Source organism: Halyomorpha halys, unplaced genomic scaffold (genome assembly GCF_000696795.3).
Source record: "Halyomorpha halys isolate HHAL.00 unplaced genomic scaffold, Hhal_1.1 Scaffold326.1, whole genome shotgun sequence".
Taxonomy (NCBI): domain Eukaryota; kingdom Metazoa; phylum Arthropoda; class Insecta; order Hemiptera; family Pentatomidae; genus Halyomorpha; species Halyomorpha halys.
Genome location: NW_027106117.1, coordinates 168269 through 188425, shown reverse-complemented (window position 1 = coordinate 188425; position 20157 = coordinate 168269). Strand labels below are relative to the sequence as shown.

General features: G+C 30.1%; 1 long non-coding RNA gene across 1 annotated transcript in view; it reads right to left on the bottom strand.

Annotated features, from left to right (window-relative positions):
- Positions 1–267: 267 nt before the first annotated feature.
- LOC136797350 (uncharacterized) overlaps positions 268–20157 on the bottom strand; it is a 74424-nt gene continuing 54534 nt past the window's right edge. Inside the window, exons 2-3 of the long non-coding RNA XR_010845178.1 lie at positions 16804–16844; positions 268–358 (exon numbers count right to left, since the gene is read on the bottom strand). This is a non-coding gene — a long non-coding RNA (uncharacterized lncRNA). The remainder of the gene's footprint in view (positions 359–16803; positions 16845–20157) is intronic.

Below are 20157 nucleotides of genomic sequence, written 5' to 3'. Positions count from 1 at the left end.
CCGCTATGTTATATTCCCCCGAATTATACTTGGCAGACTCATCAATCTCGACTAGTGATTATTAGTAGTTTTCATCGAAGTAATAAATAAAAAAACAGATGAAATAACTGACTCTTTTTTTCACCGGCTTTTGTACTAAGAGGCCCAGACAGTATGGTAATACTTACTAGAGCTAGAAATGAAACTAATATTATTTAAATATTTAACACAATCTATATACAACAAATATTAATTACATTAAAATTAATAATACTTCTTCTAAAAAATACCTATTAGTATTGGCACTGAAAACTGCATGTGGTCATCTTGCCTTTCATGTAGAACGTTACTTCTTTGGTACATTCTCACGAAAATACTCCTGAAAAAAAAATTGAATAAATTAACCATCAATAATCTATTTCGTTTAAATAAATAAATTAAACGTAAAGTTAAATTACACTGTTTATTTAGTTTATGTTTTTAAAAAATGTCTTATTAGATACAATAACAAGCTCAGTTTATAGAAACACAATAAAATTGGGCCACACCTCATCTACAATAGTGTGTGAGTGTTCAAGTGTCTTTCTCACAGTAAAGTATTTACTTTAGCTGATGTTTTTTTCAGTTGTTATGGTAATATTTATTTTCGGGATTACTTTTACTATGCGGTATATTTGTTTATACATGCCATTCGTGCATAGTTATTAAATAAAATAAATAATGAATATAAATATAATAGAGACGGTATTGTTGATTTTCTGACCTTAACTGCTTTTCTCTTACTCAGTTCCCATGGAAGGGGTAATTTTTTTTTTTACGAATTCGAGAGAGAGAAATACTTTATTCATCCATGCTGCCCAAATACATCGGGTTGATACATTATACAGCATACTAATCAATCCGTGATCGAATAAATTATATATTTTTACATGATACAAAAAAATAGAAAGAAAACATTTTTTTTTCCCCCACAGTTTTCTTTTACAATAAATTCCATTCTACACACTAAATACAAATATTTCATTTTGTTCCTATTTTCTTTCCCTTTCTTGTCCCTTCCATTTCACAATTTTTATTTTATTTGATCGACAAATTCACTCTCCCGAATTCCCACTCTTAGATCCACCCCAGTGACCCGCTAAACAAATTCACTATTAGACAGCGATGTGAGATCAAACCAGAGAAATACTAGTCACAGCAGTAGATCAGTTTACAGTAAAACAAACAAATAAATACATTTTACCAAAGAAAAACAAATATAAAAGGAAAATATAATAAAAAGTTGGTTAAAAGAAATACTTGATTGGATACATAAGTCAAAATAATAAATAAAAATAATAATAATAAAAATGGAATAATTTAATGAATAAATAAGTTAAATAAGTAAAGCAAATTGTAAAACGAATTCACACCGAGCACTTTTTAATACTGAGGTCGTAAATCGCCCAAAATATACTATTTTTGACAATTTGGGAGCAAACTGTGCTGAAACCAGAAAACCCTAAAGAACAAAACTGTTTAGGAATTAAATTTTTAGTAAGATTCCGACATCATAATTGGGACATTTTTTAATTGAATCTTCTTCATCATAACTGCTATACTAACAATAAAAGACACAATAAGGGATTCTTATAGGAAATTAGATTCTAAAAGTATTTTGCTCACTTTGATTTTCCGTTTTTCTTCACAGATTATGTGCAAATCATAAATACTGTCAAACATTTTTTCAGTCCATTAACGCCTATAGGAAGTGACAGATCAAAAAAATGTCTGATATGAATTCGTTTTACAATCTGATATACAATTAGAAAATAGTAAAAAAAAATATCCCAGTTTTTTTAAGAAATTTTACTTAGGTGTGCTGAGATAGAGCTATAAGGTTAGAAATTTAACTATACCCTTTAAAGACCCCACCAATTTCAAATTAGCAATGTTGAAGGAGGTTAGAGTAGACATCAAAAGCTTTTGAAAACTCCATACAGTCTGATTCTTAACAAAGTAGGGGAAAATTGATGTTTTCCGTTTTTCTTCACAGTTTACTTCCAAATCGTAAATACTATTAAAAAATTGTTTTAGTCTATTTACGCCTTTAGGACGTGACAGATCAAAAAAGTTTCCGATACGAATTCGTTTTACAATCTGATATACAATTAGAATTTGTAAAAAAAAAAAAAAATGAGGATTGGTCAAAATAAAAAATACTGTACCCACATTCAATTACTCTATTGCAAAAACTTAAAATAAGCGGAGACTGTCTACTATAATTGAAAATTATACACACTGTTTTGGAAAAACGTTTTAACACTGTCACTGCAGCAATCATACCAAAGATCGTCGCTTGTTTTTTTTTTCCCATAAGCTTAAGGGGTCTCGTTAAAAATAATTAATACTTTTAGATAAATAAAGTATCGAAAATGAAAGATAAAAATCAGGCCATACCATACGCTTTAGTTAAACGAGGCTCAATAGAGATAAATGGATGCAAAAACTTTTATTCTTATTATATTTATTATTGGAAGAATGATTTGACGAACGAAGCAAAAATATAAAGGTTTTTTATGAAATCAGCTAGATTTAATGGGTTTCGTAGAGATAGGTATACTACATACAAATTTCAAAAGTAAGGAAGCTTAAAAAAAATAATTGTGTGTATAAGTTCTTTATAAGACAAAATTTCATATTGCATAGATTTTTTGTTTTTTTTACAAAACTGGTAGAGTCTCATGCTTTTCTATGTGAATAAAAATACTTATCAACATCCTTAGCGACTATTGATGACATTACAATGAGGTGTGGTGTAGCAAGAGTCGATGAAGAAATTTAATTCAGATACAAATTTAATTTTTTTAAATGTTTAATATAAATAAAAATATTTATAAAATATTCTATAGGGACAAAGAACAACCATGACATTACAAAGAACAAACATCAATTAAAGTTAAAAAAATAGATATTAAACTATCGTAACACATCAACCGCACACTACATTATCTGAGGCATGATAGAATAAGTAGGTGATCTTGATAATTAACTATTTAAAATTCACCTAAAATGTAAAAGTTAAAAGCAAGTATTTCATCTTATTTATATCACGATTTCATGGTCCTATTTTAATAAATTGAAAAACACTATCGTCAAATTCTATTTAATTAAAACTAAATTTAAAATACACATGCGAGCGTCAGTGTGTTCAAAGTACTCTGATTTTCAATCTGCTGTCAGCGGTGGGAAAGTTCGTCATGGAAACTTGGATGCTCAGTCAGCCATGGTAGGAACACCGGTTGCCGAGCGATAGTCCTGCCTCGATCTGGCAGCTCGAAAACCTTCAGGGCTCACGAACTGATCAAATTGTTGCCATAATGCACAATTATTATCCTACCAGGGCTGCAGCTAAATAAATAAGAGGGCTGGAGAGTGGTAATGACCATCATGGAGGATAATCTCCGACGGCATTGGTCATTACGACCTCTGGGGGTTATTTGATAGTGCTCGCTCCTTTTGTTTACCGCACTACCAGTTATTATCCCTTCTACCCGACTACCAGCTTTCATTAATCTCACTTAAACCGTATTATCATAATGTTAATTCTAATGGCCATTCATCTTTCTCCTGGGAACAGGTGATCTACCTGATCGTATAGTAGCCTCGTCACACAAAATATACCTTGCAGTAGAATTAATATGAAAAAAAAACTTCCAAATAACTTAGGTACATAGTATTATATGGGTCGGGTATTAAAACTAGTTTCTTAAACGAATTAAATGTATTCTTATATTTATATCAATTTGTAACCCTCTTCCTAGGGACGCGACGGCCGGGCGAGTTGGTGCGTGGGTCGAATCCACAACGTTCCGAACCGAGTGGAACGTTGTGGGTTCGATTTCCTCCTGGGATAGTTAATATTAATCTCTCGGTGGTCCTCAGAAATGAATCTTAACACTCCTACCTTGGTTAGTACGCAGCGGCAACTTCAAAGTAGACACCAGGGCCCAATTTCATAATGGAAGCTAATAGTATTAGTTCAAAATACAAGTATAGAAACAACGTGTTAATTACACTAATACTTATTTTTTTCATAATAGGGATGACTATTAGTGAAATTACAGGAGTTAAAAAGTATTAAAGTATAAGTTACTATTGTACAAGTCAGTGTAATTGTATCAAGTTAAATCGACAAGGCTAATAGTATTAGTTTGTACTTTATTATGAAACAGGGCCCAGGGGTTGCAAAAAGGACCATTGGGCCGGACTAGTTTCCCCCAACAGTTATCAACACCAACCCTCTTCCTGGTAACCATTGAATAAGAGCAAAATTATTTTTTTCTTGTTATTTTCCATTTATTTTTGTTAAAGTAAACAGTAGTTGGTAAATATATATATAGTTTCATTTCTAGAGATTATATAGAATAATAATTCATTGTTTTTAGTTTTTTTATAAATGAAATTCAGAACCACTTTTTGAACAAGATCGATTTTATATGGTATAAACAACTAGAACAACATTTTTTAGAATTTAAAAATGAGAAGAAAATTATTAAAACAAGGCCATATTTCTAAATCAATTTTACTTATTTTTTTTCTCTTTAAGAATTTAGCTCATTCATTAAACGATTTCATTCCAATGTTATAGTAATTTCTGTGAATTTAAGCAGTATTTATTTTTATATTTTGGAGATTCTATTTATCACTTAAGCGAGTGTTATTGAGGTTTGCCATTTTTCCAATTTATTATTTTTTTTTTATTTTGGACCCGAATCGAAAGGGAATCAAATAATTTAAATTGCAAAAGCCTAGGTATACCTCAAAAGTTTCTTTTGAATTTGGAAATTCATAGGGATTTGTGATGTATGATTACTTTTTTAAAATATTTTTTATACCATTCAGGTGCAGAATATTTCCGGTAATTCTCAAGATTATGAACAACTTTTTTCGTATGAGTATTGTGTCGATTGTGGTCAGAGAGATATATGGACACACGTCAAAACAGACTGGTGTTCATATTGAGTCCCGCCAAGAATTACTAGGTAGAGGTATATCTCCGCTGCCTCAATTTCTTCACACTTTCATTAGTAAATTTAAAAATTCATTGGAATTCGTAAATACATAAAGTTAAATCGATAAAAATCGAAATAAAACAAATTAAATAGTATGTATATGAAGTAATAGTTCAGTCTTCATGGACTGAACAAATAAAGTTTATACACTCAGAAGACTGTATTAGATAAGAATATTCCTTGATAAAGCATTGTCTACCAAATAACTACACTAATACCTTGCGTTCATTCCTCAAACCACATTGGAAATATTTGTGATTATTTTTTTGGCTGAATTAGAGGCTTGCGAAAATATCCTAACCTATACTTTTGTATATATTTGGGCGGGACTGAAGAACTAAGGATAATTTAGGCACTGGCTGAGAAAATTGGACCGACCAGAATGGAAATTAAACAAAAAAAAAAGTGGAAACACAAGGTACAAATGAGATGAGATTCTTTTTTTCTGACGATAAATATGATATTCCATGGAAAAAAAAGCTCTAATTTGAAATGAGTACAATACTTACTCCAATCCACGTTACCTCGCTTTTAAAGTTCTGATAAACGTGAATGTCGATTCATACATATAAATGAAATGATATTACTTAGTGGATGAAATTCGTCTCATGCTACATATTCTTTAGACACCCCTGACACTCAGACTTCCACTGCACTGATCAACGTCACAACTGCCTATGACATAACGCGAACGGAGGACGACACAGGGCTACAGGTGGGCAGGTCCGACGTAGGAGCACGTCCCACGTCCGAGCACAAGGACGGAGGAGGACTTCCGAAAAAGGTGGCGGCTTTCAGAAGTGTATTACCCTTTAGGAGGGCCATTGTCTTAGGAGTAGGAGTTGTTTACTCCTTCGGGAGGCGTCAGGTCCAAGGGGTGTAGGCTGATCTACAAGCGGATCTAAGAAATCATCTCCTAATCACGCCTTTTATATAATCCTGCAAATTATTTTAATATGAAATAATTCTATTTAATATGTGCATAATGGTAGTGGTTTTAGCCAGTTCATCCGTATGGTAAGGTTCTAAATAAAAACTTGTTTCGTTCACATGATGCTATGAAGTTTATGGTTATATCTTTTATATACATAAAATAAAATATTTATATTTAGTATTTGTAGTAGATTATTCATTGTGAAGGAAAAAGGGGGTAAAAAAAGAAAACAAAAATTGTTATAACATGTCGATATATATATATTGTATATTATGTCCGATCATGGATTGATTGATATGCTGTGTACAGTAGCAACATGGCAGCATGGCTAAATAAAGCATTTAGCACTATCCAATACCTATTCAATTTTATTCATCTAAATAATCCATTTGTGTAAAAATACACGGAGGTTGAAGCTGTAGTCTGCAATAGGTCGTGTGCTATTAACTTTAATGTAGGAAGCGTCGTTTGATGTCCTGACTTAATTAAGTTGACTCGTATAGCCGTTTTATTTAACTTGATACTTGTGTGGGACAAATCGTTCCCAAGAAGTAATTTCACTCCAATGTTGTATTACTTTAATGTTTAATTTCTCTCAAGTAAAGGAAGGAAAATAATTCTCGTTATTTCCTGTTTTTTATCTAGATAATAAAAGGGATAAAGTATATGCCATTAAAAAATAAACATGGAAGCATTTTAAGTTTATTTTATTTGAAAAAACCTAAAGCATTCGCTCATTTTTCAAACGGAGTTCTATAACTAAACTACTACTACCTAAAACCCTAAAAAACTTCATAGCACATTATTTAAACAAGAGTCCATTTTCTAAAATTTCAGCTCGTTCAAAAGTTGTTCTCGAGTTACAGTTTTTAAAAAAAGAAACATTTTTTTCCAAATAATGAAAAATCAATATCATGTCAATCGATTTTTCTCGAATAACATGAGAACTGCTGCTCCTACGAAGATAAACGTTATTAACTACACTATAATACGTTCACCTTGCTTTGATTTGGGTGATAATAGGCATCTGTACGTCTAAGTTTCTGAGGTATAGTTTTTTTTAAATAAAAAAATAAAATAAAGTAAATAGGTTGTTTTCTGAACACTTTTGGTGAATATTATGGGAACTCCTCCCACTGCTCTTCAGCTCACCAAAATAAATTCACAAAAAATTGATTTTACTTGGAGAAATGTTTTCAGTGTTGTTGGTAGTTTTAAAGATACAGAGCTCCGAATGAAAAATTAATGTTTTGTGACAACCGCCAATTTTTATCGTCCCCAACTATCATTAGCAGAGCTATCAATTTTAAATAGTAACTATTTATAATTTTTATTAAAGCAATAAAAAATTGTGGCAAAATAACTTTTTTTCCCCTGAGCTCTTGGACAATTATACATCAGTAACTTTAGCTCTAACATAATTTCACGCTGTATTTATTTTAACTATTAAATAATGGAGCGTTTTAGCATATTGTACAAGATTACCCGGGCTTTACCATGAAAATATATTAGTGTACAACCAATTTTATTTTTATCCATTTTAGTTTATAATTGAATATTTTTTTTATCATTATTTATTTACTTTTTATTTTAGTTAATATGTATGTATGGTATGATTGTGTACTCACATACTTATTGCCCCTGAGTGTGGAAGAATGTATTAATTCAATGAAAGTTTTTCAATTAAAAAAAAAAAGCAACCAATGAGTATTTTCCTTATTAGACGCCTTCCTGCTATAATAATCCCTTTAAACTTAATTTAATTGTGCTTTTAATGAAGATGTGAATATCAATTATATAACAATAATAATGTACTGGAATAAGTCGATTTCCTGAACAGTAGTAAGAAAGATATCTCAAAACTGGTGAACAAAAGCGTAGAAGAAAAATAATTTATAAATATTTTTTGTTGTCTTGAGCAACTATCATTTTTATAATACAGAAAAGCTTTATAGGCGTTTTCTTTTCGGTAAACAAAACAATAAAAATAAAAATTTAAAATGAAGTGTAAATATTTTATATTTATCTCAATATATTAATAATTCTTTTCCAATATGTATCTCTTTCTTTATAGTCTTCACGATTTATGTTAGAGTGATCATTAATAAAGAAGGAAAATATAACTTATTGATCACTTTATACTTCATTTGTAGAATTTTATTTCCAGTTTAATGGTACCTTAATTTCTTGGCATCAAGTTTTTTAGTCAATTAATCTAAAATAGATTAAATTTTTCTTTTCTAATCTTTTTTATCAAAGTTCACAAGATGCATTTATACTAGATTATGGGACACAGCAAATTACAAATAAAAGTCCCCTTTATAAAAGAGAAGGTGTGTTTAAAACCAATAAAAATGATTAGATTTGATAAGGAAGTAATGTCACCTACTTTTCCGCTATGCATACTGATACGTTAACGTCATAAGGGAGTTATCCTACTTTCTAATGCCTTGAACTTAGAGCATTACATTCTAAGCATGTGCTTAGCAACAGCGGCTTAGACCAGATTTTTATGCAATTCCTTCTAGATTAGGAGGGAAAGTATTGTGATCGTAAAAAAATTCGATTTCGAGTGTTCGACAGAAATACAACTTTTGAGGTTCCCTGAGTCCAAATAACCACGTCTCACAAAATGGTCATTGTTAGTGTTTTGACCTAGCTCAAAAACGAAAAGTCGTAAGTAACTCAAATGGTACATTTAAGTCAAGTATATGCCAGAAAAATGACAGCAAATTTTCGCAAAAATTGGCCGACCGGAAGTGGCACTTCATAGAATTTTCTAATTTTTTTTAGCGATTTTTACCAAAAAGACTCGAACAATTTTGATTAAACTCTATGAATCAATGAGCAAATTAGAGCTCTTTTTTTACCAGATAGGTGTTATCTTCATTAAAATATTCTCATAGGGCTTAAATGCCTCAAGGGCCAAAAAACCAGACCTCATTGTTAGCAATAATAAACAATGTACAAATACAAAATATTAAAGAATTTTATGAATAAATAAAGGAGAAAAACATAAATACCTCCGATTAAAACGAAAAAGTTTGATCCCCAACTTGAAGTCCAATTCCCTGATTGTATGACTTCTCCGTTATCTTTGTATCCTTTAAAATGTGAAATTTGTTGCAACCCCTTTTAGAAACGCTTAAATAAAAATTTTTATAGCAACAGAAAAATAAAAATTTATTGTCCATAATTTTTGCCTTGCTTGGAGTTTAGAATTTTTTTATCGAAAACCACAAAGCTGGAGTTACATTTGCCAAGAAATACTTGTGCATATGAATTTTATTTGGCCTCATCCTTTTTATTGTATAATTATTTTACATTGTACATAAAATAAAATTTATACACACATACATATATATATGAATACATCCCCTTACTATATATTTCTTATGTAGGTAAGTGAATAAAATAAGAATTTAGTTTGAAATACTCATAGTTATTTTTCGGTTTCTGTTTCTTCTGACTTAATTTTTATTTTTGCATAATTATCAAATTTTAATTAAATAGTATCAACTCTAAAAAAAGTTCTAGTCTGAAAAAACATTGATCGAATTAAATTTTAATAAATAAACTAATTATGTACCAAACTTGTACTGAATAAAACACAAATTTGTGGAATAACAATCTAATAATAATATTTAAGTCCTACAAAATCGTAAATTATATTGGGTCATAACAAAGACTACAGTAGAACAACCCAGTATATTCCAAATAATACGCAATGAAAAACTGTGACATATGTGCAGCAAAGTATGCCTTAAAAAATATAAAATATTTTTAAATATTCAATTACACAGTTAAAATTTACAGTTTTAATATGGTCAATTGGTTATCATTTTTAAATCCATTGATTGATGTTTTTCAATTGTGTCACTAATTGTAAGTTTTTATTATTTTAATATTTTACTTTAGAAAGTGTGCCATATTGTATTTTTAATTTTTTGGTTTATAAACAGTTTTAATTATTTACATATTTTGGTTAATGAAAGTAAGACAAATCTTCTTCGTTTGTATTTAATAAAAAAGAAATAGCAGACGGGATTAAAATTAAACGAATTTTTTTTTCTCTTATTTTCATTAACCAAAATATGTAAATAATAAACTTAACATTTAAAAACATGATACGACACACTAAAGTAAAATATTAAAATAATCAAAACTTACAATCAGTAACAAAAAAAGAACAACAATCATTGGATTCAAAAACATTGACTGTATTAGAACAGTAAATTACACAAATTAATAGAAAAATAATGAAAATAAATAAGACAAACAAGATGCCAAAAAATATGTAAATAAATAAGAAATACAAAAGAGACAATATTTAAAATATTACCCAAACATAAAAATGAATACAAAATATAGAAAAACTAAGATATTAATTTAATTAAACCCTATTCGAATCATATTATTATAGTGTACGTGCTTACATTTTATTCCTCTAGTTAAGCAAATTGAAATTATTCGCCGTTACATTGGTAACAGAATAAAAAAAGTAAATGCATCAACATGATCGATCTGTGACTCTTTCGCTTGAAATATTTTTTAAGCAATAGTTGTAATAAACAATTTTTACATAAATATTGTATCATATTTTCGCAATATTATATATTATTGCGTTTGGATTTTTCAATCCAATAAACTATGGTCTAAATGACGCAGTTACTTTTGGTATTTTAAAAACAATAAACGTTACCACTCGTAAGAGAAACTAACTACTCAGTAAATAATGTTTAAAACGAACCCGAAGATGATATTTCAAGGAATGAAAAAATCCTTAAATATTCTAAATATGAATAATTAGTTACAGTGCCAAGACGTTACATATTGTTAAAAGTGAATGGTTGAAGGTAGCGTTTGTAGATTATTATAATGTTTGTTTTATTACTAATTATTGCAGTTTAATTTATTATTTTAATTTATCTTTTTTTAACTGGAATAGTCCAAATATGCATTTCAGTTCAATTCAAATAGATTTTTTATCAGCGGCTTAACAAAAGCACGCAAACAAAATAAGCAATTGCATAACAATCCAGGAATAAATTATAACCAAACATGAAGAGACAAAGTAATTTATCCAAATTAGTGTATTATCAATTTTGATTCGACTATAGGAATAGAATATAGTAGAGGTATATTGTTAAAAGAAAATGAGAACTATTTATGAACAACTAACTCAATATTAAATGATGGAGAAGATGGTCAGGGTTGCAGTCAAAAGAGAAACAAAAATAGTTAACATTATTTATTTATAGTAAAAAGTAACTAAAGCTATCAACTTGAACATCTCTGATGAAGCTCTACAAATTGAAAGACGAAACGTCGGAAAATAAATAGTTGTTAACTATTTTTGTTTCACCTTTGACCACAACCCTGGCCATCTACTCCATAATTTGAAATTATAGGTCAACTAATTTTATATAATATAAACTCAATAGTTCACTGATTAGTTGTTTGCTTATAAATATTATACCAACCTGAAAAGTTTTATTTCTTTACTTACACAATGGATTAAGTTCTTTTCAATTGTTTAAAATAAAATCTAAACCATTTGACTACAAAATTACTTTTAATCATACTTCAGACCAATATTAAATCGATTGAACAAGTCCCAAACAAATCTGTGGTTTACTAATTTATCACAGTAACTCTGGTAAAACCATTTTTACCATATAGTGAAGATTCATTGCACTAAAGAAAAACAAAACATGTTTTGTTTATATATATATATATATATATATAAGTGACCATATAATTTCAAATAATGAAGAAGATGGTCAGGGTTGCGGTCACAAGAGAAACAAAAATAGTTAACAATTATTTATTTTTCGACGTTTCGCCCCACTTTGTAGAGGTTTATCAGGACTAAAAAGATACAAAAACAACAAAGAACATTTTGACATTGTAAGATAATAAGATACAAAAAGGTAAATTAACAAAATTATATACAAATAAAAGAAAAGAAGAAATAAAATAGTATTAATATAAAATAAACAATGAAAAGAATATAAAAAATTACGTAAACGATAAGATTAAAAATGTACAGGAGACGTTATGACACGAAAAAACAGAAAAATAGATTTGAGAAAACAAAATTTAACAAACTTAAAGACGGAAAATAAAGTTGAGATTAAACAAAAGTCGAAAAAAGATGAATACAAATAAAATTAATAATAAATAACGATTAATAAAGAACAAATCAGAACCCTCTCCTGTTCAAGTTGATAGCCTCGGCGACTTAAAATATCGGAAGCGTACATGATCGGAGGAGGAGAGCGTTTTAGCTCTGATGAAGTTCTACTAAGTGGGACGAAACGTCTGAAAATAAATAGTTGTTAACTATTTTTGTTTCTTTTTTTACCACAACCCAGACCATCTTCTTTATTATTTTCATATATTTTATAACACGATTAACACGGTATGCATTAATTTTGTACTATTTCAATTCATCAAAAATACTGAGAACAAGCGCGAATCTCAGGCATTGATGTAGGTATAGTTCCAAATACCTCAGTCCGAGACATTAGGATGTAGCATTCATTAATGACTGAAAATAAAGGAATCAAGACGGGAAAATGCCTAATGCCTATCACGAAGAGGGAAGATAGACTTAATAGTATGAAATGTGAAAAACACCACGGAGACAATCAATATTATCGAAAAATCATTCTATTTAGTTTTGAGAAATAGCAGTGAAACGATATATGTATGTTTCAAGAAGTACATTAATTAAATCCCTTTTAAAAATCAAATAAAACAGTCTATCATTCTTTAAGAAAATTCAAAATTCATTTTGTGGGACCGCCTTGGCTTATATTTTAACTCAACAGAATTTAAATCGAACTAACTTTGGAAACTGTTCACAACGTGCTAGGTCACCTAAATCCTTTCTTTCCTATATAAGAACTTACGTTGTTGTAACCCTTTGTTTATAAGAACAAACGTTGAATTTTTATAAATATTCTGGATATGTGCGTTTATTTATTTCCAGGTAATAATAAATATATAATCAATATAATTGAAGTTTAAATGCAATATTATAATATGAGTAAATAAATAATTTCATTAAATATAATTAGAGACACATCGTTAGGGGTCTCCCACAAGAAAACGAAGAAGTTCAAAGCAGTTAGTTATGGTTTAATTACGAATAGTTTTAGCGTTAATTACAATTTGAAAATTCACGCGATCTCGGTTCTGTATAACTTCATGAAATGGTTTTATGACTCCGATATTTATTATTGCAGTATTAATACATAGCCTACAATGAGAACTCAGATGGTTATTATTCCTAAAGAATGATCAGCTATGACCAAAGGCTATTTCATAAACGCGTGCTACTGACCTCACCATCTTCCCTTTTATGTACATCCTGTGCTCCCACATTAGACAAGGCACAATCTGCATTCAATCTTTGCCTGGCCGGCATTAACATAACGCAATCTATAGGCAGATGGCCGTCTAAATTTGATCATTATTTATAATGAAACATATAGTTTAACGTTATATGAATTGTTATAAATCATAACTCGTATCTTCGGTAGTAAGAATAAAATCATACGATAAAAAAGATTTCTGAAATATTGGTTTGTGATAAAATCAAGTATAAGGCATCCATAATTTTAAAATATTTATTTTATTTATAGGAGTGTGGTGGTTCAGTGAGTAAGGTCTGTGCTACCAACATCCAGGCCCCGTGTTCGATTCCTGCAGTGCCAGGTAATAATTTACTCTATTAATTCTATTACTGTTGCCGTCAGTCAACTCTGTGGGTTAAGGAGCCCTCCGGGGTACTCTTAATAGGGGAAAAATCTGGTAGTTAATGTGACCATGTACAAAGCACCTACTTGCACCAACGTTGTCCTTACAAAGTACTGAACCCATAACCGTTCATGGATTGTAGCGGTATAACCTATTAATTTTTTTATGTATTGACAAATATTACTACCATAATCAAGAGGAATAAGTAATAGATACATGTACGCAATCATAACATATTTCAAAGAGGAAAATAATGATAATAATAAATTCACCTAAAATAATATTGCAATAAAAATCATTAAAAACACTTCTAAACATATCTACACTTGTATCACCTTGAGGACTCCTCAGTCTGGTAAAAGCAGGATCCTATCACTGCTCTCTGTTTTGCAGCTTCACTGAATCAAAAGGGAGCGGAAAATGAGTGAGAGCGTTGAAGCCACAAGCATCCGGAACATGAGTGAGGAAGCTGGCCAATGCCATAACTCCGATTGCCAATCTTTTTTGCAATAGACCTCGTGGTTACTGCTGTTTACGGTAAAGCAATTATGGAAAATAACTTCGGTGTGAAAGACTCAACAATTTTAAAACGCCCCTGGTTAAAAAAAAAAACGGAAAGATTCACAGGCAGGTGAAATCTTCTAATGACAAACAAAATAGGTAACACATAAAACTCCAGCAGTCTGCGTACTGGAGCTGTGATGCGGGTGTCTATTCAATGGGGGTATTTAACTCAAACCGGAAACATCAAATACCACACAGTTCGGGTTAGGAGATTAACTATATATTATTGAAAGTAAACGTATACAAAAATTATATTTATCAATATTTAAATGTTGACAAATATAATTGTTGTATAATAATGTTTTTTAGAGTACTAAAATCATTTTATAATTCATAATGCATCTAAATGCCTTTTAACACCCATAATAATTTAATTAAAAAAATTATACATTTAAATTGTTTAAAACATTTAATTACTGCATAAAATAATAATTACAACCACTTAGGAACATAAAGTTAGAATTTTTAGTGGTATGATGTCCGCAATTCTTAAGTATTATGACTTTTCTTCTTAAACATACATTTTAGTTTCTACATCTTACGGCTAAAAATTACAACTATTGATATTTCCATTATTTTCATGGGTAGTTGTTATTTTTATATTTAAATATGTATTAGTTGAGTTATTTCATATATTATTATTCATTAGCCATTCAGTACAATGGATCATGGCAAAAAGTTTTACCATCACACTGAAATAAAAAGTTATTTATTCTGGTTATAAGGCAAGAAAATAGTTCTGTGCTATAGTTTTTTTTTTCTTGAAACTGAAACAACACAATACATTGTCATAGTTGGTTTGGGAGTCCACCCAGACCCGAATTTATATTTTAGCCCAACAACAGAGCTTAGTGTTATTAGCTTGTGTTAGTGTTAGTAGCTTGTGTCAGTGTTAGTGTTAGTAGCTTATATTGACATCTATGTAAATTGTTTTGTAAGATTTATCTTTGGGTTCCCTAGGCACTCTCAAGTCTCCCGATGGTATTCCGAGTTGAAGTGGCTCTATCCAACCTCTCGAAGGCGATACCTCCTTGGTGTTTTTCTATTCCAAGTTCTTAACATCAAAAAACCTACCTAATATCATAGATCTTTTCACTCTTCGTTCATCCATCCACTCATTAAACACCAGATCCCATCCGAATGATTTATGCCCTCCTATAGAACCTCCTTCTTTAGCAAATCCTTCGTCATACGTGCAACCTCCCTCTGGAATTCTCTTCCCATCTACATTCGCCAGTCCTCATCCATTCTCTCCTTTAAACAACACCTATTCCTTCATTTATTGAATAACCAAACCTCCACATCTTTGTAATCAAATAAATAGGCAGTTATTGATTAACATTATAAACAGTAGTAAAGCCAATATACCAATGTAATTTCATTTTACGATCTGAAAATTTGTGTAAACGCTCGCCAGATAAAAATCTCACTATATGAACCTTGTAATTATTCTTAGGGGACATATGTCCCAGAATAAAGTTATTTTTTCATTTCATTTCATATGTATATTGTTTAAAACACATATTAATTTATTCATTATAGCCTAAATAATTCATAATAATTAAAATCTTTAGACGTGAGTCACCTAAATAGTTAACGGAAGATTATCATTATTTTGGTTATAACAAATAAATAAATATGTATTCCAACGAATTCATTGATCCAAACCTTAAAATTAATATTGTATGTTGTTCGTAGTGATTACCTTGAACATTAAGGCCTTTACAGCCTCGTTATCTTCTACAGTAGCGGTGGCTGAACGGGACTGGATAAGTGATATTGTTTTGTATGTTACAATAATTATTATTTGTAAAGAATTAAGGTAATTTATTGGTCTTGCATGAAATTTTCGTATAATTTCATCCCCCACAATTCAAATCCAGTGGTTTCAGATCTGGAGAGCGAGACAATAATTCATATCTTGTGCCGTTGGGGCAATGTAACTGTGAAAGAAAAATGTAAAAAGTCTTAGTGGGGCGGGTCCAGTCGGGAAGGATGGTCTTTTTTTTGTGTTATGATTTCCTCTTATGAAATTGTAACATTTCGTACATCGACTAACCTACTCGCTGTAATTGTCTGTGTGGTAAGTCAGGTAAGTAAGGCAACCACGGAAGGCGGGAGTGGCGTGTTTGACAAACCATCATTGTCCAAGGTAATTTGTCAGTGTTTGGTAGCAATAATTGATTTTTAAAAATCCCTATTTCACATTTACATGATGTATGTAGTGATTGGTAATAACGACGATCGGCTATAATGACTAAATATACCTGGTTGGTAGTTGTAAACGATATCCTGTGTAGTAATTCATAGCAATGAAAATCTTTAAATATGAATAACTCCTAAACAAAGCGTTAGAGGACATACCTTCTTAGGAATGTTTTCTAGTTTTGAGATCCCTAACTCATATTTTCAGTAAAGACGCTTAACCCAGTAACTCTGTATGTATATTTGAGTGGGTGTATTTATATGAAACTTAATGCTAGTTCATGTGGAAGTATTAAATACCTGGAAAATTCTTCTGATACATTTGACTTCTTCATTCTTTCCTGAAAAAAAAGAAAGAAAATATTATAATAAAGTTTTACATATTTTCTAGCAGAGTTGGGCAGGAATTATTACATAAGTAATTTAATTACATATTCAATCACATGTTTCAGTTGCAGTATAATTACACTAAGATAATCACCAAAGGGTCCAACTATTACAATGAAGTAATTGTAAGACACAATTACAATTGCTGTTATTGCGTCATCACAATTATTCCTTATAAGTAATCTAATTATCAATTACAATTACTTCTTGTTTGTAAGCAATTGAAATTACAATTATAATTATTTCTTGACCCTTAATATTTAAAATTACATGTAATTTAACTCGTATGTGAATTAATTTAATTTGAACATATTTCTTTATGACAAAAATTCTAAAAGTTAAAATGAATCAATAAGCAAGCGCGCGATCATGAAATCGATTTTAAACGTATTGTCAGCATCTTCGAAATCATATAAATAAACCATAATATGTTAATGAATCTATATGCCAGCACGCAATTTGAAATGATTTCTATTTTTTATTTATTTTTTTTCAATAGCTGAAACCTTATTTTTTCTTTAAGTAGGTAAAGGATGAGTTTCCACGAACTATAAATTTCGCTAATTTGTAAACTTGGCTTCAATATGAGCACAACTTAGGTCCTGAACAGTTCCACATCCAGTTGCCGACAGTTAAAGGAGCAGTGACCTACAACCTAGGAAACCCAACCTCAAACCGAAGACTGAAGCCCTGACTGCTGCAGGACATTCTTTTATAAATTTTTAATAAATATAAAATTAATTCATAGTCACACTACCTCTATTTACTTATTATTATTATCATTTTATTTATTCATTATTATTATTTTTTTTTCTCTTTTCTTCTCTCTTCCCTTTTCCAAATTAACTTGTTTCTTTTTACTATTAGAAGGCAATAGTTTGTTTTATTTAAGTGTACCAATATCATTATTTTTTGTTATTAATTTTACTTTCCCCTTTTATTATGAATCATTATTCTTATCTATTTATTTTGTTTTTTTCTTTTAATAAGAACATTGAATATAGTTAGGGATGTCATTTGTATGACTATACCCCCTCATAATCAACTGTTAAAAAATATATATAATATAAGTTATATCAACCATATAAGGCCCACCAGGCCGATCTGGTATAAAAATAAAAAATAATAGGTCCTGAAAACTTTATAAGTACTTGTATACGGGTCTATTATCTAACGTAAATTTTTTATATTATCAAGTTTGCTGTATTCAGATTGGAGCTTTCAAGATGGTTAGGGATGATTCGCAAAGCGACTGTTTTTTTTTTTAATACATCTGTTTTCTCCTATTTTACCGGAACCGAAGACATTTTAATATCTTATGAAAGCTTATGAATCAGCTTTGACAGTTACTTAATTAATATTGCAAATATACTATCATTTTTGGTAGAACGAAATAACCACTACACAACCGAAATTCGGATATTCGCTAAATATTGTTTATATTGATAAAATATATACAATATTAAATTGATGGAAAACATTTATTTGTTCCTGGTGTGGTCTTGTTTGAGGAACCGTTTTTTTCAGCCTTAAAATTGTAGGTTATACTCATCAACTAAAGTGGCCTCATCTAAAATGCAAGCTGCTACTAGAATGCTGAAAGGAAGACTCAGTTGTCGAGGTTAGAGGCAATAGGGTTGGCAATTGCTGTAGACTAGTTCAACTAGTTTTAATTTGCATCGCTGAGGCAGCTCCTCATCTTCACCTAGGCTTTAGCCTCCTCCATTTTGAGGGAAAATCCAGTTTCGTTTGGGAATGGTGATATTTTTTTAAGTAAAACAAAAAAAAATTTTGCCACCTTATCTATAAACCATAGCTATTGATCTATAGAAACATTTAAATAACTTAAGTAGGCGATATATTCTTATTTGTTTAAAAAAAAAAGGTCCTATATAAGAAGAGTAATTATAATATATTTTAAAAATATCAGCTGTTTTTTAAAACCCCTCCTTTTTTCTCTTCATCCTTTTAATCCAACGAAGGCAACAAAATCTGCAGAACTGGAAAACAATCCAGTACAATCCGACAGACCAACAGTTGCTCTCACGCAGGCGCACCCCATCCACAGGCCGGGTCTTAATACTAAATAAGATTCCGAGCCCCCCTCTCATGTGATGTATATATATTTGTGTGTCTGTGTGTGTAAATATATCTCCGTGAGGGGGCCCCTGCTCTAGACTAAGTTAAGGTCGTTCAGCCCCAGTAGTCCCAAGAACACAGAAAATTCTAGCTTTAAACTAAAGTCAACATATTATTCTTTTTCTAAACCTTTTCGTGGATATTTCTGATTAAAATTTTTGATAGAAGTTAATTTGCATTCTCTCTCTCTCTCTTCTCACTTTGCATAATTTATGTCAAGTTATTTAATTGAGTCATTTATATGTGCATTAAAATTAATACACAGCATAGAGGAAAGAGTATTAACAAATCAGAGCACTGAAATTTGGATACTAAAGTGGGACAGAAAGAGGGAAGTGCAATTTTAAAGGTTATATATAATTATAATATTTTGTAGGAAGATAGTCCAAGTGGTGGTCAATAAAGGTAAAAAGAATATAAGAAAAACTATTTAATGTTAACCTATTAAATAATGGAAGCTGTTAGCATATTGTACAAGATTACCCGAGATCTGTTGTGAAAATATATTAGTGTGAGATCAATTATATTTTTATTTATTTTATATTGAAAGAAGGCCGTATGAAGTAGATTGTAGGAAGATAGTCCGGATGGCGGTCAATAAAGCTATAAAAATAGTAAAAGAAAACTATTTATTTCACGTCCGCTGTGTTTCAATCTGACAGCCCTGATGTCCTGCAAAGTGGGGCGAAACGTTGTTAACAATAAATAGTTTTCTTTTACTATTTTGTACCTTTATTAACCGACACCAGGCCTTTCTTCCTAAAATCTACTTCATACGGCCAACTATCTTCTTCCAATATAAATATAATAAGTAACATTTTAATGGCAATAATGATTTGAAATAAAAATAATTAATTATTTAATTGTAAAACTATCGATTATATATATTTTTATTTGTAGAACTTAATAACTGTCAGAGGAGCCCAGAGGCTTTGTTGAGATGTTATAAAGAATAAAGAATAAAGGGTGTGAATGGATTCCTGGTTTTAGATATATATGTATATATTTAAAGTTGTTACAATAGTATGTACAATGCAATAGAGAGAGAAATACAATGGAAAGAAGAATATAATAAAGAAAATATATCACAAAACAAGAAGAGGTTGTATATATCATGTGTATATATAT